This window comes from Monomorium pharaonis, chromosome 9 (genome assembly GCF_013373865.1).
Source record: "Monomorium pharaonis isolate MP-MQ-018 chromosome 9, ASM1337386v2, whole genome shotgun sequence".
Lineage (NCBI taxonomy): Eukaryota > Metazoa > Arthropoda > Insecta > Hymenoptera > Formicidae > Monomorium > Monomorium pharaonis.
Window position 1 is genome coordinate 447,502 of NC_050475.1, and position 25,421 is coordinate 472,922.

At 40.8% G+C, this 25,421-nt stretch overlaps 1 long non-coding RNA gene across 1 annotated transcript; it reads left to right on the forward strand.

Annotated features, from left to right (window-relative positions):
- On the forward strand, positions 1 to 24,029 carry LOC118647332. Its single transcript, XR_004964639.1, has 3 exons — positions 1 to 130; positions 456 to 597; positions 20,967 to 24,029. It is a non-coding gene; the product is annotated as an uncharacterized LOC118647332 (long non-coding RNA).
- Positions 24,030 to 25,421: the final 1,392 nt, after the last annotated feature.

Here is a 25,421-nt window from a genome sequence, read left to right on the forward strand (position 1 = left end):
AATTCACGCGCACCTCGCCCAGCAATTAATCCTATTTTTGCAAACGGCCGCCAAATATTTGAGAGAGCAGATTGCGCGTGTTGTCGATCGCTTCATCGAAAGGGACTTTGAATTCTTGTTTACACAAAAGGTAAAAATTCAGAAAGCAAACGGCGCGAACGCGACTAACACTGAAATTTGCTTTAATTTTTCTTTTACGACTTAAATTCGTATGTGCTTGTCGTGAATTTAACATCAGATATTGTTAAAATACATTTGAAACTTAAAAATTATATAGAAGGGTAATAAATATAGAATTTTTAATAAATTCACATTTTGTAAAATTAATTAAATCAAAATTCCAAATTTCAAATGAAATAACAATGATATCCGTATGTATTTCTTTCTGCTCACGTTACCTCTCTTTGATACTGTCCCAAACATTTTCTTTCGATTTTCCCGCAATCTTCTCAAAGCTCGTTGATGAGCGTCGAGTGTCCCGAAGGAAGTTCTTCGCTCGGAAAATAGGAACAAGTATCGTATTCTCAGAACTCGAGAGCTCCTTTCCGACTACGGCGTCGGGATTATCTCGACTATAGATGACACCGATCGCTGGGGGTAAGTGTATTCCTCCGCTTGGAACGTCGTTCACAATGGTTACAGGTGATCTTCTCCGCCTGTGAGAACATTCCCACAGCATCCCTGCGACTTGTCACCCCTTCCTCCCCATCTCTGTCCCGGACAGTAAACTCCGTTCTTTTTGTCGATGACTCTTTCCCCTTCCTCCCCTCTTCTCTCTCTCTCTCTCTCTCTCTCTCTCTCTCTCTCTCTCTCTCTCTCTCTCTCTCTCTCTTTCGTTTGCCCTGCGAAACATCTTGGAACGGAAGGTGCTATAGTGCACGGTTGCACCCTTTCCGGAGAAGGGGGAGGGAAGATCGACGTCGCGGCTCAAAGTAAGTTCGCCCCTCGATCGCGCGCGGGGATCGTATAATGGGAAACGGTTAGGGGCATATATTCTCTTCCGGGTTACGCTGCGAGATGTGTACCGCTCGAGTGCGTGCACATGTGTACGCGAGCTGGAAGCGGGGAAACATTGGGCGGCATAATGCACGCTCGCGGCGGGACACCATTGTGCCGCAGACAGAACGACCGGCAACAGGAGCCATCCTCGGTGCTCTACCTGAAGGATCGGAAGCGAGAAACACCGCGAACTCACGCCGTCCTTAATAAGAGAATTAGTGATTTTTTTTCTCGCAGTATATTCGCGTGTTTTCTGCCGAATACATTTCTACGGAATAAATCGGCGATTTTTTAACGTATGAAAAACATATATCGAACATTCTTAAATTAAAAGTAAATCAAATTAACTATTTTGCTATTATCTTGGGAAATATTTACAAATATTCTTTGATGTGTATTTTCCATGTTTCTCAAATCACTGCCTGATATATTAATTGTGCTGTTACATTAATCTTTTCTTTACTTACATTAATAATTTAAAAGACGGAGATGCAATCTGAATAATGTTCATTAATAATTATAACGAGGAGAAGAATGCTTCTCTTGTTTTTTTTTTTATATATGAAACAGGTTTATCAGAGAAACAGGCAATGTCGGATTCTTATAATGAAATAAATACAAATTACAAAAGGTGCCGCTCTCTCCAACACTTTGAATCCCTCATCGCGCGAGGACCTGTTTTCGTATATAATGTAATAATAAATGCGCGTACGTTTGTGGAAGAAACAGGTGGTGCTAGATTTTCCCTTTCATCAGTCAGGATGAATTGATCCCTTCCACGTACGCGGCACAAAGGTCGATCACTGTGAAGAATTGACTCGTTTCGGAACCAGAACTCGAATTGACGACCGCTGACGCTCTGACCCTAGGCGTTCGACTTCCGGTTTCTCATCTGGACCTCTGACCATCGAACAGGTCCCTGTCAAAGTCCCATTAGGGTATCGTTTCATGACGGCCATATGACAGAGCAAAGAAAGTTGACGGCAAACGCGCGGTACCCCGTTCTTAGAAAGCGAAACTTGACGTTTCTTTAATCTGGATAGTTCTCAGATTGCTTTAAGAATAAACTGACGCGTACAAATTTCGCGAATTATTTTCTATATTTTCTAAGATAAAAATTTGTAAAAGAGAAGATGCATCAACAAATGTCTGACTATTTGAAACATAATTTTATTAACCAACAAATGGATGGATAAAATTAATCTCGAATATTTTATGAAGTTTCTTGGAATTAGAAACAAATTACAGATTTTATTATTTTATGAAGTAATTTTATGAAGTAATTTGATAATATTTATTTAAAGTACAAATTTATGACAATTATGATAAAAACAAAAAACTCTTCTAAATCTTTGCGATTATTGTCAATTTGCAAAAATAATTTTCTCGTCAAATATACAATTTTTTTTATAAAATTAGATGAGTATGTAATTATGTGAAATAAATGTTCCTAAATTCTATTTTTAAAAAGAAATTTTTTACGCGTTGAAACCATAGTCGTAAATGGTTTCTCGAAAATGAATCTTTAAGTTGATTTATTTATCCAAAGAGAACGCGACGAAAAATGGCGTGTAACTGGTCATAATAAAGTCAACAGATGAAGCTTTACATAGTTGGGATGCAAAATGCGAGGGGTTCTGTCAGAGGATTTCATCCATGTGTCACGCGCTTCTGAGGTCGTCTCTTAATTCAAACTGGTATCCGTACACGGGCCGGACACACCACGGCATCTCGCCTCAGCTTTCTGGAATCGTTGCTTGTCAAAATCGCCTGGCGGACCATTTACTTTTCAGCAGGATATGGACACAGCGCTAGGACCTAAGCAAATAATAGAAAGCGTACGTCCATGGGAAAATTTAAATAATCCCACATAATCTCGTGAATTTAACATCAACTAAATAAAAAAACACGCTCGAGATTAAACTCAAAGGGGGGAAACTAAATTTAACTTTAAACTAAATTTAGTTTAAATCCAGGCAGGATTTTGCCGTTAGGATAAACGGCCGACAGGAGTACGCAAATCTTTGCAGTAAAATCTTTATCTAGGAATTAAGTACTCAAAGTACTGTAGAGGCCGAACGACAGAAACGGCGGCACGAATAGTGGCAAAAGAAGAAGCTATCAAGATAACTTGTCTCCGTAATAACATTTATTTCTCGCGATCCAATCTTATCGCTATTACTTATCGCTCGGCGTTCCTGTCTCTAACAGAGTTATATTCGTATGATCGCCGCGAATGTTTTCACAACGCCGCCGCCCCAGAGTCGTGCTCGAAATGCCCATAAATACCCTGACAAAGGGCCCCTCGCAATAACCGGACTAATTACTCCCCGAATCCGATCCCTCGATCGTGAGCCCGGATCCGCGTTGCAGTACGAGATACGCTTCGCGATAGAGGCGGTTACCGTGAGTTAAAAGAGCGGCCGGTGATAATCGGAGAGGTCACCCCGTGAGACCCACGAGGGTCATCGGGCAGCCGGGGGAAGACCGATCGACCGGGCCCACGAGAGAGAACTCGGTTTCCCGAGCTCGTCCTCCAGCCGGAAACGCGTTCCACTTCGCGAGCCGATCGGTGCCCCAGCACGTGCATCGCAGGTTGCCCGATCGTGCGAGAGTCGCTTCGACGACCGAAAGGAGGACGTCGCGGCGGCACGTCAAGGTGGAGGCTTCGTCAACGGTCACTTTTTCCGGGGATCGGTCAGGGTCAACGGTGAGCGCGTGGACGATTCACCGGGAAAGGTTTTTCGAAATCTCGTCCGGGTGAATAAACAGGATCGGCACGTACCGGTGACCTCTTCATTTCGAGCTAGTTACCCGCGTTACCCGATCTTTCGTCGCTTCGGGTCATGTGTCAACGAACTACCGGTTGAAAAGTGTCGCTGATAATCGAGGGAACAGACGGTAGATTGTAGATAGCGAGATTTGAGAAAGCGGAAACTCGTAATGTAAATTATTTCTATTGTTAGCATTTGTATTATTTGCTATCTTATAACATTACACTTCCTGCAATGTAATGTGGTTCACGTAGGCGCCTCCCATGTGAAAGTAGACATTTTATTTCCCCATCGTCAATCATACATTTATCATAGGTATAAATCTTTGAATTTTTTATTAGGATGGTAATAATAAACAAGAATTAATAAATATAAAACAAGTATAAGAATCTGAACTAAAAACATAATATCTGGATTTTACAATTGTTTTGATAAACTTCTTTGTTTCTTAATTGCAATTGCAGCATCTTATAACTGCTAGAATGTTTCGTAGTATCGAGATAGCGAAAAGAAAACAAGACATCACAGCCGAATGTGACTAAAGACCCCAGTTATAAGACGAGATCGTTGCAAGACAGGACTGGCACGTTCCTCGGTTTGATGTTCGGCGATCTGGTCTTCCGGTTGGAGACGGGCGGTCCTTCCGGGTGTCTTTCCGGTCAGTCAGGGTCATGTGTCGACGGATTATGAGGTGGCCAGCGCTGCTAATGGCTGTACGATGATCTTGACCCGTGAGACACGAGCGTGTAATCCGCCACGCTGGCCAGGGTTGTAGGTCACTGCGACGGGGTCTCTCGTTCTCCAAACAAGTAATAAAAGCTGATATGTGACTGCAAATACGATGTAAACTAACGGCAGCACCGTGATGGGACCACTTAAAATTTATGACATTTCCGGCAATATCTCAAAAGTGTAGGAAAGTTTAAGAAAAGTCGTCAAAACTGTACAAGCACCACAAGATCATAATTCTTAACATATTGCTTTAAATAAATTCTTATTAAAAGAATTATAATTAGAAGAGAATGATAAAATACTAAATAGATGTTTAATTTTAAAATATCGGCAGGGTCAAGAATGCGCGAATGCAGAAAACAATGAGTTTGAAAGAGGTAAACAGTCATTATCTCGCCGACGATACAGACGATTAAAAGTAAGCAGCTGTTTTTCGGATGGCAGACAGGGGGTGATGCCGTCAGCTGACGAAGGGTGGTGGGAAAGTAGAAACGCGCGGCAGAGTCGCCCTTAGCCGTTCACTCCGAATAGGATGCTGCAGGAGAGAGTGATCTTCCGCGTTCAGTGACGTCATCGACTCCGATGTGGCAGCTGTTGCCTTCTGACCGTGCCTACCCCAAGATTGATTGCGAGATTAATCCAAGTATCTTCACTAACGAAGGGGTTTCTGGCTTGATGTCCGCACCGGCGGACTAATACTCGCCTCGCGATCAAAAGATCACTTCCGCAAGCGTAAAATGTGATCCTGTTATATCCATTCGGAGTATTTTGGCTTTTACTTTGCATGACACAATACCGGCTTTGTGTCACGCATTAAATAATCCAGCGTCGCGGATTAAAAAGTCGAGGAGATGATGAAGGAGAGAACTGAATTATTATTATACATTTCAGATTAAAATTACAAGATTTCTGTAATATAAATGTAAATCTGAAATTAAAAGGACTTCGGTTTTAATTCAAATCTGAATTAAGCTGCAATATGTAAATAACAAAGTAACGAAATGCAAAATGGCCTCGCAGAGATTAAAATCGAAAACTTTAAGCCTTGTACGAATCGTCTTCTATAACCACCGCCATCGGAGTCAACGATGTTGCTCGTTAACAAAACGGCCCCGGAGCCGCGTATGACGCACGGTTTCGTAAGATTTTTTTCAGGCGTCCAGGTGATAAACGGCCGGCCATACGTGCGAACGCATCTCCACGTGGATTTTCGCGAGCGCCGAGCCTTTCGGAGAAATGAACCTGTTGCGGAGCTTTATGTGCAGCATTAACATACTTCGCCGTGTTTCGCGCGAGATGCGGCCGCCGCGGGCTTAAGTGCATCACGGACGGTGAAAATATTTCATTACATTAGCGCAAAGAATGAGAAAGAGAGAAAAAGAGGCGGGAGAAAAGCGTTTACTGCTGTCCCTCTGCGAATTGCTCCTCTCTAGAAGATGCAATATGCAAGCGATACACGCGCGTATAAAATGGGATTCAATTTCTGAGATTATCTAGAAATAATGGTCACTGCGAATTTTGGTTTGGAATTTTGATGGCGGTACATATACACATCGATAGCTCTAATGGGAAATGTAGTCGAATCTTTTCTTGTAGCGAAGTTTTTTCCCTTTTTTGAATAGAAGTGACCAAAGCACACGTACGGAAAGCATATGGTAAAAAAAAATAAAGTTTCATGTCCATATATTTGAGAGTGTTATTTCAAATTTAAAATGCTATGTATCTTCGAACAAAAAATATTGTACGACTAAGTTTCATAAGAAGTTACAATGTTTTTACAATGATGTCAAAGTTATACATTTTCTATTGAAATCTTCTTGAAGAAACCAATTTTTTTTTTTAATTGAAGTTGTAACCAACAACTTGATCGGTTTCTCTGAAGCGTGATCGATTTGATTTTCGTGCGGTATCATCCTTTCGATATCTTTTCTCTATCGAAAACGATTCGATATACCGTAAACTACGCTGGAGCTTCAGCCAGAACCGAGCCCAGTCACCCGTCGCGTCTCGTCCAAAAGCATTCTGCGGACTTTCCCGCGTTTAAGCCCCACGATAACGCCGACGTCACGTTCTCTCGACGGCTGCGAACGACGGCAGGTTTCGACGAGGCTCCGGCTTTCGGTGCATCGGCTCGCGCGCGTGCGCGCACACGAGCGGGCAAGCATTGTTTGCGCGAGGATTCCAAGCTGTGAAAATAATTGTGAGCCGAGCAAAAGACAGAGGAACCGCGGAGAACGAAGCACCGTGGCGGCAGTGGAGACAGCAAAGGGGGAGGGAGAGGGGAGGAAGGGGAAAAACGGTTCCCAGGATTCGAATGGCTTCGTATGTCTCCTATAAAGAGAAGATTGTTCTGGCTCCATTCCGCTCGCGGGGGGATAGATGAGGCGAAGGGTCTTCTCTTCGTGGCTTCGCGAAGGGTGATGCTGAGAGGGATGCTGCTGCTGCTGCTGCTGCTGTCGCTGTTGCATCTGCCCCTTTGGTGTAATGATATCTGAAAAAAGAACTACTGCATTCAGCGAGACTCCGGGCCATCAATTTGCCTCGTAAATAGGATTCGACGGAGCATGTCCTTCTCTTTCTCTCTCTTCCTCTTTCTCCTCTTCGATCGATATTGACTTTTAGCTTCTGGGATTTAATAAAAGGCGGAATATTAAAATCCATCGAGTTTTTTTTTTGCGATTCGCGGCACTGCCTCTTCATTAATGTTATTTCGATTTATCGGCATTATTGCCGAATAGTTTCTATCGTGGATATAACAACATTATACAAGACACAAGATTGTTATGTGCAATCTAAAATGTTGACAACGTTGTGTCTCAACGAAAATAATGTTTGCTTAAATTCAACTTGAGGGAATATCTCGGACATATTTAGAGGTATTTATTGTTTAAACATCTTTTAAAATATGATCACATAAAGTGTATTGTGCTAATGATTTACAAGATTCTATAGATCAAGTTAATAAGTTTTTCTTTTTAAAATCATTACGTTGTAAGAAAAGACTTGTCAGACCGAATGGTTCCGTCGAAGAAAACGAGAGATTATTGACGATCTTCTTTCTTCGAAAATATTTTGGACTTTCATGAGACAGAGTATGGATCGACTAGACTGAGACTGAGAAAGCTTCGACGAGGGACAGAACAAACAATGCTGAAGTCCATCGCCGGTTGAAAAAGGGCCGACAGTACATTTCAGAAAGAATTTTCTGGCTGTAGGCTGAGGATAGCTACGGGGAAAAAGAAGTTACGAAAACATTTTCTAAAGGTGCTCAATCATAGTGCATTTAAAATATTGATATATTCGGAATTTAATTACATATATGTACACGCATCGAGTTATGCAAAGATTTGAATACATGCAACGAAAAACACTCACGATGGAAACAGAAAAAAATTTTAATTTGTTGATCAGAAAAATAAAATAATAGGTACAATATTTGCGACACTTCTCTTTGTCGTATTTTTTCGGATGTTAATAAATAGTGAAATAAATTTTAGATTGTAAAATTGTTTTACATCTACATACATATCATTGTAAAATACTTAATGTTGCGAGTATATCCAATAGTAAAAGCTATTTGGTATTTGATGCGCGTGTGTGTAAGTGTAATTTTAAGTAACATAAAAGAAAAGAGACTCGTAGAATTAGTTATTAGACAAACATAAATTTTGGAAGCTTTAAATACGTCTTTCAATTGAGAACCAACATATTTCCATAAAACTTAGTCACGGTTGAATGTATTCAGATGTGTGCACCGAATCTTCATACTTACACTTTTGCTTATAACATTTTTCAGAAAAGTTATTTTAACTAAAATTTTCAAGAAGACAACTTGAATTCAAATATGTCTATGTACTTGACGTTTTATCAGATTAAATAATTATAATAACTTTTTGTCGATAACGGAGATGAATTTTTAATATTCAGCATTTATTAATGAACTGTCGATAAACGGATGTCACGGTGATTTTATTAAACCGTCATTGTTCATACAAATCTGATTGCAACGCAATGGTAACCTAACTAATGACACAGCAATTTTGAACGGTCGGTTTTTACCATAAACTTCTATGAACATCATTTTTCATAACGTCGCTATAATGCAGCGACTTTCTGAAGGAGACGGAATGGTCATTCCAAGGTCACATTCCGTATTATTCGCGTGAAAAGAGCAAAAATGCGCCACATTGGAATGCAGAAGGCAGTCTGACAGAGAAAGAAAGAAGGAGACAGATAGAGGGAAAAAGAGAGAGAGAAGGAGGGCGCGGTGCAGCCCGACACCCTATATTTTGGTCTCATTTTACTAAAAGCCGATCGTATTTCACGATTCCACTCGTCGCGAGGACAATGCGCCTGCGTGCCGTTTTCCATTTCTCTCCCCTTCTACTTTTTCTCGTTTCCTCTCCTCCGCGCCCTCGTTCCTTCCTTCCGTCCAAATTCGTTTTCACGAGACGCGCGACCAACCCAACTTAGGGAACGACAATCTCTCTTTCCGCGCGTTCATTTTTTTTCTTTCATTTTCTCTCTTTCTTCTTTTTTCCTCTTTTTTTTCGCTCCCGAAAAACAGCGCATTGAGACGCGGTCATTTGTCCGCAATTTGACCATAAATGAAGCTCTCAACGAGGGATGTTTACTCGCCGCTCCAAATTCCTCGGATCCTTTTCCCTTCCGTCCGACTTTCCCTCTCACTTTTTTTTTACTCGCTTCGATGCTCCTTTCAGGTGACACTCGTTTCGCTAGCGCACGATATATCGCGGCGGGTTCAAACGACACGCACCGTGGAAAATGTAGGAAAGCAGGAAGATTCGTTGCGGGGCATGATCTCGCGAAAAAAAAACGTAGCTTATGGCGAGATAAAAAAAGCATGAGAAGTGCAAATATACGTTGAATATCATGGTGTGGTTCTCTCGCCGTATCAAAGACGAGAGAAACGAAAATAAAATAAAAGGCTCCGGGAATAAAATAAATAGAATAAAATTTTCTTTGACGTTGCGGGACGAGCAAACGAGGGTAATTACGACTATCGTATAGAAAATCACGCAGCTTCTGATCCGCCAAAAATAAATTCAATTGAGATGAAAACTTAAGTGAGTTCCAATTAAAAAAATGCTCTGCTGAACAAGAATACGTACTTGTAAGATAAATCTTTTGATTTTAACACATTACTTAATTCCATTGTTAATATACATATACTTTAAATATAATTGTTATCTGAGATTTTGACTTCTAGATTTTATATTCAAAAAATACTATTGGATAAATTTTTTTAAATTACGATTATTCAACTAACACATTTACTTTACAATTTCGAAATGAATTGAAAGGATTTTATTCCATCAAACGATTTTGCTTTTTACGCAACACTCAGTTTTTTCCTTACAACTTCTATTTATATCGAAACGAATGTATATAAAGATTCGTGCGCCACAGTGAGTGAGTGAGTTACAATTTTTACGTTGCATGACCAATCGACGCGTCTCTTCGAGGCGGACCGTCACGAAACTTTCTCATGGGATCTAGAATTACATCGATCGCAGCAACGAGATAATCGTACGGCCGCGAACGTAATAATTGGATCGCTCGCCAACGTCGGCCAGCGTACGTCGACCAATGAGGGACGGCGCTTCGTTAAAAAAAAAAAAGAAAAAAGAATGGAAGGGAAAGGAAAGGAGGAAAGAGAACTCTCTACAATGATCCTGCGGAAGGACCTCGGCCAGCGGACCGTAAGGGGGAAAGTCGCGAATGGGGGGGAATCGAATCAGACGAATCGTAGGACGAGCTGGACGATGAACGAGGACACTTGAGGACGCACGAGGACACGACAATGGTGTCCGTCCGTTCGTCCGTTAGGAGGATCCTCGCAAGGCGGCGCGTGGAACCGTTCGTGTACGGATTTGAATATTAATTTAGGGTCGTCGACGTAGGGGCGAGCGACGTAGGATATTGCCCCGGGGTCAGCGGCAGGTCCGAAGAAGGATCCCGGTGTCCTCGTTATCCGTTGCTGCAGCCTGTTAATAAAGCGCCGCCACCCCTGTCTCACTGGCCGGGAATAGTGATACCATGTAACGGACCCGTGTGCGTCGTCGACTCGCTTGCCCATATTGTCGTTATGCCGTCGTAGGTACGTGGAAGAAATTGCGTAACGGACGAACGCGCTTCCTCGCGGCGGAACCGAACCTCCAGGTAAAATTATGTAACGGGCGGTAAACGCGGTCGTTACTTTGTCAGAGGCGTCTTGGTAAGATCACGGCCGAGCCGTTGAAAGGGTTAGTCAAGAATTTAAGGCCGGGACTTATTTCAAAGTCCCGTATCTTGAAGCGGCTCGTGCTGCAGAAATACCGCGAATAACAGCAAAAAGTATTAAGCAATAATCGAGATATTCTAATCTCTTCTTCTTACTTTACTTTTGTCAATTATTAACAAATATCCGAATATATATTTTTTTTTTCATGCAAATAATATGTAAAATTAACGTTGAGAGACTTGCCGTGTTTTTGTTTTTAAATCTTTTAAGTTAGTATTTTCATATCTTTTTGAAACGTCTTGTAGATATTTTCTCGGTTCTCTCTGGATAATCTCTCCTCACGATATTAAATTACTAGGTTTTAGTAACTGTGATATATGATATATAGTATAATATATGTGTGACGATAGATTGAAAATCTTTAAAAGGATTATCTTCTTAATATGTTTCTACGATATTTCTCGTCTGGACATTAATGATTAGCTGTAGAACGCATAAATTAAGGCACTGTGAATTTCTGTCGTATTTTATGTGCGATATATACGCCTCTCCATGAACAAAAGTGAACGATAAAAAGAAGACAGTGTAGTGTACTCGATGGGAGAAGTCGGGTCTACTGGTTTCCTAAGGTTGCGATGTAACGGACTATTTTATGACCTGGATATTATCTGGTGATCGTTCCTAAGAGATTTATATGAGTGAAATCGACTAGAAATCATGGTTCCTTCGGGATAAATAAGATAATCCATATGATTAGTATCTACTTTCTAGTAGAAATTTCCCTCTACCTATTATAGCGTTTTAGTGAGAATATTCATTACGATCCATTTGCGATATTAATAATTCACGTTGCGTTTCGTATATTTCTTGATCGAACCCGGCCAATTTGGATATCACAATGCGGTAATAATTGTATAATGATAGCATCTGATCGAAAATAATCGATTTAAAATACAAATAAGCTTTTTGCTAAAATTTAGGTCTACCGAAAGATAAATCAAAATACAAATATTAGTATCGTTTAATTTTTAACTTATAGATTGACTAATGTTAATAACTAATAGATTAATATCGCTATTCTATAACTTTAAGACAATTTTTAATGTTCATCCATCACGTTTATTGTAATATTAAATATTCTTTCTTTCCTCTCTTACGCTGCAATCCAGCAAGAAGTATCGCAGTCTCTAGAAAATCTGATTCATATTTCTTCCTTTTTACGAGCTCAATTCGCAGATTCCGCGACTTCTACGACCTCGTAATAACTTTTCGGTAATTCTCCGAATATGCATCGTGACATTTAGCGTCGCGATTCACCGGCGAGCGAGCGAGCGGCGGCGGAAAGAAATTTTTGCGGGCAACAATTTGCAAATCAAGAGAAGGTTGCGGTAATAAGCCTCGCGGAAGAGAGAGAGAGAGAGAGAGAGAGAGAGGGGCAGCCCCGCGAAATCCGACCGGGGTCGCGCGCATTACGCGCGGCCATTAATTACTCCGAGAGACTTTTTGACCACCGTGATCGGCGTACACCGCGTCGGCGAATCTGATATACTAATGATCAATGATCCATCGCGCGCCTATAAATAGTAACGTGGTATTAACGTGGTCGGCGGGGCCTTTCGTTGATCCTCAAGGCGACTGAATACGGCGGATCTGATTGCTCGGTTCTCGGAAAGGCGAATTAAGGATTCCGCTTTCGAGCAGCATCGCCGCCATCGGTATCGGCGATCAGCGATCGGCGCGGGCGCGGCGCGGTATATCGCGCGGTGTCGTAATAACAATGTCCGAGCGCGACAGCGGGGGAAATTAACGTTCTCGAAATTGATTGAGCCAGGAGTTATGTGTCCCTCTCTACCCCCCACCTCCTATCTCTCTTATTCTTCATGTCGCCGCTTTTTTACAAAAGAACCGACGCGAGCGTGGTAAATTCGTGGACCGCCGCGACGGTCGGCTAAATCGAATTACCATATTAATACCGGCCGCGTCATCGTCTCATTACTCATTTATGCCGGGCTAATATCTCATAAACGTCCGGAGCGATTATAAATCTGCGACTTCGCGACGCGATCGCTTGCGATTTCCAGAAACAGGGGCGGTTCTCCATAGAGAGACGCGTGACGCACACCGTTTATGGAAATCGGTGACATTTAAACTTTACAGGCGTGTTTCTAAAATCTTTACATTCTGCGTAGAAACATATATGATCTAAGTGATCGGTGATAAACTCATCGAAAGGCCGGACATCCGTCTGTATCGCCTGGACGTTGATCCTTTGATTTTCGTGTCTTTCGCTGTTTCTGTTTTTTCAGAATGTAACCTACATTCTACGACATTTTCTCGAAAAACGTATGAATCGAGGAAAGTTTACATAAGCGCACGGTTGAAATGTTCGTAGGAGAATCCGTCGAGGGGATCCTCGCAGGATAACCCCAATTTAGAGGCGATTCAATCCTCGGATTCGAGCTCACCTCCGGCGCGAGATTGAGAGTCCGAGTCTCACGCACTCGAAATTATTTCCCGGAAATTCGCACCGACGCCGAGATCACTCCCGCGAGCGAGGGCTGGACAAAGGCGAGCAGCATGAAGGGGGAGGAAGGAGCGCAAGGAGGAGCACAACCTCCGTTTTTTTTTCCTTCTTTTTTTCCCTTTCCTTTTTTTCGTAAGGTGAACGCCGCGCTGTGATTCGAGCAATAATTCAATTAGCCTGGAGGATTTAGTGGCGTTACCGCCATAATTCAAGGCGCACCGCGCGAAGAGTGGTAGAAATAGAAAGAGAAAGGGCGGAGGGTGGGAAAGGGAGGCTAGCTGCTGGTGCGCCGGGTTGGAGAGAACCCACCTTGGCATAAATTAGAAGAACAATGCGCGGGACCAAGGTGGACGAGCGTAATGGCGTCGGACAGGGGCACCGCGGAGGACACTAATATCATAAGCCGCCGGCTGAACTCCACGGCCGGAAGAAACGGACAACGTCCGAAATTCATGCGCGTTACATATCACGTGTCCGGCGCGCGGCGCACGTGGTAATTGGTGCCGACGTTGCTTTCTTCCTACCGAGCGCTTTAACTTCGCGCGATCTACATCCGCAGTTGTCTCTCGGCAAATGCAGAACTTAGACGTCCTATTCATTTGGATGTAATCTTGATGATATCTGCTATTTTCGTTATAAAAATTATGTATTTTTTATCTATTGGATTCTTATGTGTGTCACTAAAAAATAAGAAAGAATTAACGATATATTGATTCATGTTTTCGTGAAACATTCTTATTTTTTCTCACTGCAATTTTCAGTAAAATTTTGATACTTTAGAAGAATATAATTAATAATTTGATACTTATTAATGACCCGTTGTCGAACTGTTGAGAGATCATTGATTCCATGAAAAATGCTTTTTGTTCAACTAAAAAAAAATTTAGAATTGAATCCAATTCTCGTTAAATAATAAAGAAAATGCAATCCTTAGTATTTACTCTACGCGACCGAAGCAATGCCTCTTTGATTCTGGTTTCCAGCTTCTCCAAAAGATGACACTGGTGAATCCGATCTCGATGCATCTTAGATTTTAACTTCTTTGCCAAACTTTATCCAATTATATTACTTTTTCGAAGATCTTCCATTAATAAACTTTCTATTAATAAATAAAAATGTTCACGTAACCATAAATCAACTTAATAATATGAGGCTCTAAGAATGGACGTCGAGGTTCATGCGTAATGTATGCGACGACGGTCGTGTGTGTACGATGCACCGGGACGCCGCCGGTACCGGCGTCGCCGTTGCCCTCCCGAACGATTAGGCAAAGGGTGTCGCCAGTCTCTCTCGCCGCTGTCGGTCATCTTCGTGAGCGAGAAGGTGCCGGCGGTGCGCCGGGAAACACCGGGACGGCCCAGGATAACCCAGGGGGCTGCGATTTCATTTCGCTGGGAACCGTTATATTGCAACGTCTTCCGAAATTAAAACGCTTGGACTGTTTCCAACGTGTGCGGATGGACGGTCGGTCGTCCCGTCACATTCCGTTTCTCATGCGGCACCGGCCGATGGCCGACGATTGCACCACCATATGGCCGCGTTTCTTCACTATTTCTATCGCAAAAAGTTTCGTCTTTAATTTTCCCTTTTTCTTTTTTAAGAAGAAAACTGCGCTAAATACTCATTTCTTTCAACAATAAAAACATATAACGGGTAGAGTCGCCATGACATATAAATATCTTTAAGACGGCCTCTCAAAATACTTCGAATATCATTTAGAAATCTTAGGATTTTTATATTGTTCTGGATAGCTTATTGTACATATAAAGTTCCAGTTTTAAAATGCGAATGTTTAGAACGTAGAATTCTGTTTCTGATTACTTAATTACCACGTCAAACACGCTATAATCTGGAAACACAAAAGACTGCGCTTCTAAAAGTTGCCTGAAGAAACCGGCTACGTTGATTCGGGACGTCAAAGTTTCACCCCGCGGGCGATCGTGGAAGCAGGGCCCTTCGTGACCGGCTCGCGAGGATTGCGGGACCCGAAAGGGCCGCACGGTAAAACCGGTAGGGCCCGTGCCCTAGATTTCGGTCGATCGACTCGGCAGTTTCCGAGTGAAGTGTCCGAGCAAGGGAAGGAAAAAAAAAAAGAGGAAGTAGAAAAGATTACATGCCCGAGGTGGACGATGACCCCGGAACGGCCCCAGGGTCAGCCGGAAGGGTCAGTGATGTCCGACCGATGACCCGGGGCCCGCCCTTACACTCCCGTGTACAATTATAAATGCATTAAATCCATCCCCCTTACAAGATAATATTTAAATCGCGCCGACGGGTTAAAGGACGCCCCCCGCGCGCGCGCGCGCGCCCGCCACGCCGCTCTTTCACGAAAGGGTGGTAGTTCATGTCCTGCGAACGCGCTGTCCGGCCGATTTTATTGCGTGCGTATTGGTGTCACGGTGCCGCGGTGCACCGATTTTATTGCGTGTATTTTCTGTTATAAATTCACCCTGCCCCGTCCTCCCCTGGCAGTCCTCACCCCGAACAGGGAGTAAACGGACGCGGCTGGTCGCCGGCTCGCACGGTGACGCGGTCCTGAATATTTATTTATGTGCTCTGTCAATTATTTATGCGCGCAAAGTGCGCATACGGGACCGCGTGAGATCGCTCGTCGAGCATTTCAGATTGGTAGGTATGCATTGCGAATTCGCATTGCGCTTTGTATCTAAAAGCAACACAATGGCATATAAAAGCGAATCGAGACCGTAATTCATATCGCAAATTTAACCCTCGTGCTCACGATAGTATTATGATAACTTAGTCCAGAAAACTGGGTCAGATGCAAGAGCAACTCAACATAAATGATATTCTTTCGCATACAATGAAAATATGCCCATTACACAAGTGCGTATCGACAAGTGCGACAAAAAAATATAATTTTTATCAAACATTTTATCGGGAAAAGATGTTTGTTTCAATCTTTGATTAGCTGTTTGTACAATTTGTACTCTTTATTAATCTTGCACTGATTTTGCTACGGAATCTTAAAAGTCAAATATTATTAAACATGAAGGCAGATACGTAAATAAGCCGTAGATTGTTAGGATATTATCTTATTTGTTATAATTTTTTTCATGTTTATAAAACGATATCAACTGTGAGGTTACGCGTGCAAAGTAAAAGTTATCACGAGCCACGACCTCGTGTTCGTATCTCTTATTCAATATTCCGTCAACTAAAACTTACTAATTCACAAAGTATTTATGTGGCAGAAATGTTCTGCAATTCTTAACTTTTTATTTCTCTTTTTTTTATATATACTACATTTATTTCAGAGAAAATGATTTAATCTCTTTTATTTATATTTATACTTCTCTTCTTTTATTAACTATTATATATTGCACTTTTTCCTATATAAACATATTTCTATACAAATTTTTATATTTTGTATTATTGTTTTATTTCTTCCATTATTTATTTCTTGTACATACCCACTTGTACATAATTATTTTATTGCACACAGTTCGTGAAGATGAAACAAGGTCTCGTGATGTTACAATAAGCTCTATGCGTTTGTATTCGCGTGCATCTACCTGCAGGTGATCCGTTATGTAACAGCAACAATAAGAACTTGTCAGGAGTGAATCTAAAGAATCGTTAACGGCGTTTACCGTATGATTGCGCGTGTTTTCCCTTATAAATCCTCCAGGCATAAACCCTACCGCGCGAAAGGGCTACCCCGAGCGAGTCCGAAGGCCCGAGAGGCTCTTGCATTACAATAAGACCGAGGAAAGAGATATGAAGCGTCGTGGCCGAAATTTCTTTACGCGCATCGGCACGCACGAAACGAGAAAGGAAAAGGTCAGGTCGAAATTGTACAATAAGATATATTGCGTACACATTGCCTGTGTGAAGTTAGCACCGCATCTTTCAAAATTGTAAGTTTTATCAAGAGTACTATTTGCACCCCAAAGAGTACTAGAGTTCCTGATAGGTATTAGCAAGAGTACCGCCGAAATATTTAGAGAAATTGCAATTTGAAAATATGAGGTGCTAACTTCCCGTGGCACCGCAACATGAAAAATATATTGTTTTAAAGATCCTATCTTAAAGTACTCGAAAAGTACTACAGTTCCTGATACATTTTAACAATAGTACCAACCGCCAAATATTATAAAAAAATTATTGAAATTTGGAGATGGCACCGCAAAATAAAAAAAATATTGTTTTAATGATCCCATCTTAAAGTACTCAAAAAGTACTAGAGTTCCTGATACATTTTAACAATAGTACCAACCGCCAAATGTTTTTAAAAAATTATTGAAATTTGGGGATGGCACCGCAAAATTAAAAAATCATTCTTTTAATGATCCTATCTTAAAGTACTCGAAAAGTACTAGAGTTCCTGATACATTTTAATAATAGTACCAACTAATAAATACTGAAAAAAAAAATTTTTTAAGATTACAGCCTATCTTTCATAAAAGTGGCCGTAACTCCTTTGCGTCAAGTTTCACAGCTTTGTGCCTTAATAACTTTCGAAAGTACTCGCTGGGGTGCCAAAAGTACTCCAATCAAAACCCGGAAATTGTAAAAAAATTTCACCTCTTTGGAGGACTGACTGTATCTAAAAGTGACCGTAACTCCTTTGCGTCAAGTTTCACAGCTTTGTGCCTTAATGACTTTCGAAAGTACTCGCTGGGGTGCCAAAAGTACTCCAATCAAAACCCGGAAATTGTAAAAAAATTTTATCTCTCTAAGGGACTGACTGTATCTAAAAGTGGCCGTAACTCCTTTGCGTCAAGTTTCACAGCTTTGTGCCTTAATAACTTTCGAAAGTACTCGCTGGGGTGCCAAAAGTACTCTAATCAAAACCTGGAAATTGTAAAAAAATTTTATCTCTCTAAGGGACTGACTGTATCTAAAAGTGGCCGTAACTCTTTTGCGTCAAGTTTCACAGCTTTGTGCCTTAATAACTTTTGAAAGTACTCGCTAGGGTGCCAAAAGTACTCCAATCAAAACCCGGAAATTGTAAAAAAATTTCACCTCTTTGGAGGACTGACTGTATCTAAAAGTGACCGTAACTCCTTTGCGTCAAGTTTCACAGCTTTGTGCCTTAATGACTTTCGAAAGTACTCGCTGGGGTGCCAAAAGTACTCCAATCAAAACCCGGAAATTGTAAAAAAATTTTATCTCTCTAAGGGACTGACTGTATCTAAAAGTGGCCGTAACTCCTTTGCGTCAAGTTTCACAGCTTTGTGCCTTAATAACTTTCGAAAGTACTCGCTGGGGTGCCAAAAGTACTCTAATCAAAACCTGGAAATTGTAAAAAAATTTTATCTCTCTAAGGGACTGACTGTATCTAAAAGTGGCCGTAACTCTTTTGCGTCAAGTTTCACAGCTTTGTGCCTTAATAACTTTTGAAAGTACTCGCTAGGGTGCCAAAAGTACTCCAATCAAAACCCGGAAATTGTAAAAAAATTTCACCTCTCTGGAGGACTGACTGTATCTAAAAGTGACCGTAACTCCTTTGCGTCAAGTTTCACAGCTTTGTGCCTTAATGACTTTCGAAAGTACTCGCTGGGGTGCCAAAAGTACTCCAATCAAAACCCGGAAATTGTAAAAAAATTTTATCTCTCTAAGGGACTGACTGTATCTAAAAGTGGCCGTAACTCCTTTGCGTCAAGTTTCACAGCTTTGTGCCTTAATAACTTTCGAAAGTACTCGCTGGGGTGCCAAAAGTACTCCAATCAAAACCCGGAAATTGTAAAAAAATTTCACCTCTTTGGAGGACTGACTGTATCTAAAAGTGGCCGTAACTCCTTTGCGTCAAGTTTCACAGCTTTGTGCCTTAATAACTTTCAAAAGTACTTGCTGGGGTGCCAAAAGTACTCCAGTCAGAACCCGGAAATTGTGAAAAAATTGTATCTCTTTCGAGGACTTAACATAATTAAAAGTGACCGTAACTTTTTTGTTTTTGATTTTATAGCTTTGTACCTCAACCTTTAAAAGGCCGGCAAATTGTACGTTATATATCAATTTATTTTTTCTAAAAACTTGTATTTATGTATATATATATATAAATTTTTTTACAATTTCCAGGTTTTGATTAGAGTACTTTTGGCACCCCAGCGAGTACTTTCGAAAGTTATTAAGGCACAAAGCTGTGAAACTTGACGCAAAGGAGTTACGGCCACTTTTAGATACAGTCAGTCCTCCAGAGAGGTGAAATTTTTTTACAATTTCCGGGTTTTGATTGGAGTACTTTTGGCACCCCAGCGAGTACTTTCAAAAGTTATTAAGGCACAAAGCTGTGAAACTTGACGCAAAAGAGTTACGGCCACTTTTAGATACAGTCAGTCCCTTAGAGAGATAAAATTTTTTTACAATTTCCGGGTTTTGATTAAAGTACTTTTGGCACCCCAGCGAGTACTTTCGAAAGTTATTAAGGCACAAAGCTGTGAAATTAAAGGCAAAGGAGTTACGGCCACTTTTATGAAAGATAGGCTGTAATCTTAAAAAATTTTTTTTTTCAGTATTTATTAGTTGGTACTATTATTAAAATGTATCAGGAACTCTAGTACTTTTCGAGTACTTTAAGATAGGATCATTAAAAGAATGATTTTTTAATTTTGCGGTGCCATCCCCAAATTTCAATAATTTTTTAAAAACATTTGGCGGTTGGTACTATTGTTAAAATGTATCAGGAACTCTAGTACTTTTTGAGTACTTTAAGATGGGATCATTAAAACAATATTTTTTTCATTTTGCGGTGCCATCTCCAAATTTCAATAATTTTTTTATAATATTTGGCGATTGGTACTATTGTTAAAATGTATCAGGAACTGTAGTACTTTTCGAGTACTTTAAGATAGGATCTTTAAAACAATATATTTTTCATGTTGCGGTGCCACGGGAAGTTAGCACCTCATATTTTCAAATTGCAATTTCTCTAAATATTTCGGCGGTACTCTTGCTAATACCTATCAGGAACTCTAGTACTCTTTGGGGTGCAAATAGTACTCTTGATAAAACTTACAATTTTGAAAGATGCGGTGCTAACTTCACACAGACGTACACATTGCATTTTACCCGAGCTTCTAGCTCTCTCGTAAATATACGCAACCCGTACAAAGTCCGTTAGAAGCGCGTTACATCTGGGATTACTATTATTATTTAGATTTGTCGACTTGTTTTTTCATCAGACTTGTGCCTCTCAATTCGCTCGTAACGTAATTATTCGCGTAAGAACGCAAACCGCGGTATCGCAGCTTTTTAATTTCTTAATACCGCGTCGTGTTATTCCGAGAGATCCGTTGCGTTTATTATTCTTATTACCGCTCGCTCCATTCACCGTGGATCTTTGCACAGAAATCCCACGGATCATGAGCGGAAACTTGAGCGGAGCGAAAACATCTCGATAATTAAGCGGAATAAACGCTCCTCTCGTTTGTCGCTAAACTCGGGCCGCTCGGTTGTATGTATTCAATTCCTCCGAAATGAGAGAATCAGATGGCGATGGATTCGCCATCAAATGCGCAATGGGGGAGAAATACGGTTTTGTCTGTTCGCGTATTTTGCAGAGATGGGAACTCGAGGGCGCAGTCTTGGCGAGGTGATCGAGCGCAGTCGATTAAACGAATCGGTCGTTTCTATTCGAGGCAACGGCGCTCTCTCTCTCTCTCTCTCTCTCTCTCTCTCTCTCTCTCTCTCTCTCTCTCTCTCTCTCTCTCTCTCTCTTTCTCTCTTTCAGGGTCCAGGTAGGAGATAAGCGGACATCTTCGAGAGCTGCCGTCGCGTATCGATCCGAATCCCGATTCAATTTTCTACACCCCCGACGTAGCGCAACGGCGAAACGGCATGCATTAAACATCGTGCATCACGCATGCCGGCGCACTGATCCATCGTCGCGACGTCGGGGATAAATGCGTCAGCCAGGACACACGACATCAGGGGTGGCTACGACACTATGACGTTATCGAGATATCTATGAGATATCGGTGATTATCTTCCGCTTATCACTCGGCTTCGGTATCAGTGTCGTACGATGTTATTGAGGGACTGGTATTTAAAAGAAATGAAATAAACAGAAAATAATGCATTTAACACTCTCATGAATTTTCAAGTAAGAAATATTTTTATTTGTTCAATTTTTGTAAAATAACATCATTGAAATATCAAATCAGGAACGCTCACATAATAAGTTTCTTTTAACTTACAATTTTATTTTAAATGAAATTTAATAATCCTTTTGCTTAATTATTAAGCTTGAGTTATTCCAATTAATTTTAATCAAATAGGGGAAAAAGACGTGTGAAAATTCCTCCAAATAGGATTCATCACATAGAATTTCTAATTGATTATTTTAATTTAAATTATTTTTACAAATACCTCGCACAAATTTAGAGATCAGTGACGATTCTTGATCGTTTCTGCAGCCGGGTCGCGTTACTCCGAACACATTTTAGTAGGCGCCTGTTCACGCATACACGCGCATCGTTTTCTATCCGAGAGGCGCGGCGGTCTGCTCTATTATTACACGAAATTGCCTGGGAAAACTTTCATTAACTTGTCCGATGCCTAATTCATGAGAGACGGACCGACGCGATACCGTATAATCCGCGCCTGAGGCCTCGCGGGCGGGCGGCGAGGGGGCGAGTCGAAGGGGGATGAAGGGGAGAGGGACGGGACAATCGGTGAAATGATTTCGGAGGTACGAAATGAAATAAAGATGATCTCGCGTTCGGCTGCGGATGCGAAAGCATTGGAATTGAAAATCCGATCGATGAGTGAAATCGCTCGTTTTCATCCCGATATATTCTGCGAATCGCGTTAACGTATCAAACTCTTTCACATTTCACACGTGGAAATTGTCATTTTTATTTTTTTTCAGCATTTATAATACTTACTGATTCGTGTGTGTGAGATTGGTTGTCTGTTTTTTTTTCATTCAGGTCCGAAATTGCATTTTGAAAATCTATTTAAACCAATTCATTATGCACCTTGTAGGATAAATTATACAAATTTGTGCATTTGTAAATTTTAAAGGAATGCTTTGTCTTAATGTTACTTTTTTATTTTACAAAAACAACTATTATTTTTATTTCTTTCTTTAAAATTACTTTAACATTATGCCGATAAAATCTTTAATGAATAAAATATAAATTCTTGGAATCATTAATTATTATTTGTTTTTTTAATTTTTTACATAAACATAAGGCACATTATTCTGATTGGTTTTATTTACTTCCTTGTAATCTATGAGAAAGAGATTTGTTATAAGAATTATCAACGACAGAAAATAATAAATCTTTCACGAGTTTTTTGACGTTAAAACTTTTTATCGCTTAATTATATTACGATTATAAATACAGATAACGAAACCATTCATCGATTAAATTGAATTCAAACCGGTTTTAACAACAACGTCTTAGAAACTAGAGAGACTCAAGAGAGTGAAGCGGATTTACCCGAAGTCACCATTTTCAACACATCTTTTAGTAATGGGCGGGATCTTTAACTTCTTTTCAGATTTCAAATACTGATTACATTATCTTATAATATATTAATTTTCTTTTTTGTATATATGAATACTAGAGAGATATTCTAAAATGTTACATTATTCACTATTATTTATATTAATATTAGAAAGATTTTTGCAATTCGACAACATTGCACTGTGTGTATATATATATATATAATACATATGCATATTGAGGAAGTGTGCTGAAAATGGCGGAACCAATCAAAGTAAGGAACACCATTCTCTCTTGAGTCCCTCTAGAAACATCTCTTTCCCGCCACCTATTCAACGTGACTTCAACCAACTCAACGTTTTTGCTTGGATCTACCTGAAACAAGACTTTAATACCTGCCGCATTTCCTTACGTATCGACGTCGGGACAATCGGCATGGACTTTCCATGGCAAAAGAACACAGTCCGCAACCTGTGCGACGGCAGAGCGCGATTTTATCGGCACCCTGTGCATCAAGGTGGTCTTCATCGTGGATAGAAACGCGAGTATCGATCCTCAGTCAATTATCGCGAAATAACGGTCATTAGCGAATTACTTAAGCTCTTTCACTCTTTCCTCTTTCGCTCTTTCCTCTCGCAATTCCTCCTCTTCGTCTCTTCGCGCAACTTTCTTTCTCTCTACGTCCCTCGCTCGTCAGAAGCGCATCGGCCTCTCGCAATTTCGTCCTCTCCCGCGTTATCTGCGTGTACCGTCGGATATAATGTACAGGCCTCATTACAACGAGGGTGAGAGCGAGGGGGTGAAGGTCCGCGCGGGCCCCGCGGGCGTGCACGGTCGCTCGCGTGCGCGTGAGCTTGCACGAGAGATAATTCCCTCCTCCCTCCTTCATTCTCGCTCTTTCCTCCCTCTCGACCTCCTCTCAGAAGTCATAATGTACAAGGGTCCCGAGATTGGGGAGAGAGAGAATGTATATTTAGCACGCTACTTTGTTGCCGGTCGCGCGATGCGCCGGGAGCTCGTTCGCGGAAGAGCTGTGCGCGTCCGCGAGAAGGCGGCGAGGACCGCGCAGAGGAGGAAGGATTCCTCGCGAGGAATTAGGGCCCTGCGTGCCGCGATCGCGTGCGCGGGAACAGTAGCCAGGGTTTCTCTCCGTGGTGACCTTACGTGACTCGATGTAGTAGATACACCGAGCTGCTTCACGGTGGCGTATCGCAGTCGCCGCCTCTTCCCGAAGAACGGAACCCGCAAATCTCCCTTCTTAAGCTCATATTATTTTACGCGACTTATGAGACCTAAATGACGACCGCGTTGCGATCAGAGGTCGGGAAAATAGCTTCAATCTTTGCTTCCTCCTTCTCATTGGTTGGAATTCGATAATAAACGCGCTGCAGCTCCGTTCCCAGTAGCACGATCCGAAGCCTCGAAAGCCTAATAAAAAATCGCGTAATGCTAGAGATTGTGCTTGTCACGAGGCGTTCGACGTATTTGCAATATATGTATATATTATGCAAGAGGAGCCCGTGTGTTGACGGCATTATCTGACGCGTACATATATCTTGCAATCGCGTGACAGGAGTCACAATGTGCCATTACATTTGATTATATAAAAAATGATGGAATTGTATTATACATTCGACTGCGCAAAACTTTTCAAGCGCACTTACGTGGATAAGATAATGATAAAACGTGCAACACTTGTTACGCTCTCAAAAAGCAATGCTGACGAAGTCCGAAAATTACTGTTCGGCGTAATGATTAAGAGATTCTCAATTTTTTCTCTATTTTGAAAAAAATCAACAAAATTGCTAATTAACTTTAAATTTAATAAATTAAATTTATTATAAAAACTTGATTATAATGGAGAAAACATAATAATATATGTAACAATTAATGTAAAAACAGTGCAATAATTTTTTTATAAAACGCTTTTTTTTCTTGTAAAGACAAAAATTATAATGAAATATCAAAGAAAAGTTGTGGGACTAGTTTTATTTAAAGAATTGCATTTTTAAATGGAAACTGATTGATCGCGTGTAACAATAAAAAAAAAGCGTGCTTTTCAATCTTAACTCGAGAATTTCTAATTATGTTGCATTATAAATCTTTACAGTTATGAATCTGCGTGCAGCATTATATCTAGTATTAAAGTAGTACTGTGAATGTCAAAAATGGATATAATTTTCTCTTTCTGTTTACCTGCTAATAATTTTACTGCCATCAAATTTCTTTACTTGTCGCGTCATAGTATCAATCAACTCGTAAATCTGTAAAATACAGTACTGTTCGCCAACGTTGGCACTTTCTGTCAATCATCATGTATCGATTATCGTTCACTATCTTGCAGTCGGCATCACTTCCCACGTCATTAATTCACCTTCTGCCCTGAAATTAACGAGATGCGTGTCTAACTTTTACAGCACGGCACATTACGTGCCGTACGATAAGTATACATCGTCCGGTAACAGAAATTGCAAATCCCTGCTAGTACATTACATCTCTAATATGTGTATCTGAGTTTGTCTTCCCGCGGCTACGTACGCGTGTACAGGGTGTCCCGAAACTATCGCGTTTAGTTGTTTTCCTTCAATTTGAAGTTGAATTTTTTATAGATAATTTTGACAAAAGAAATTTGTTTATTTTTTATTTATAAAATAACCATGAATTGCAACACAATTTTGTTTGTACATGAGAATCAGTTTAATAAAATTAATTGCTATATCATTTCTTATCTT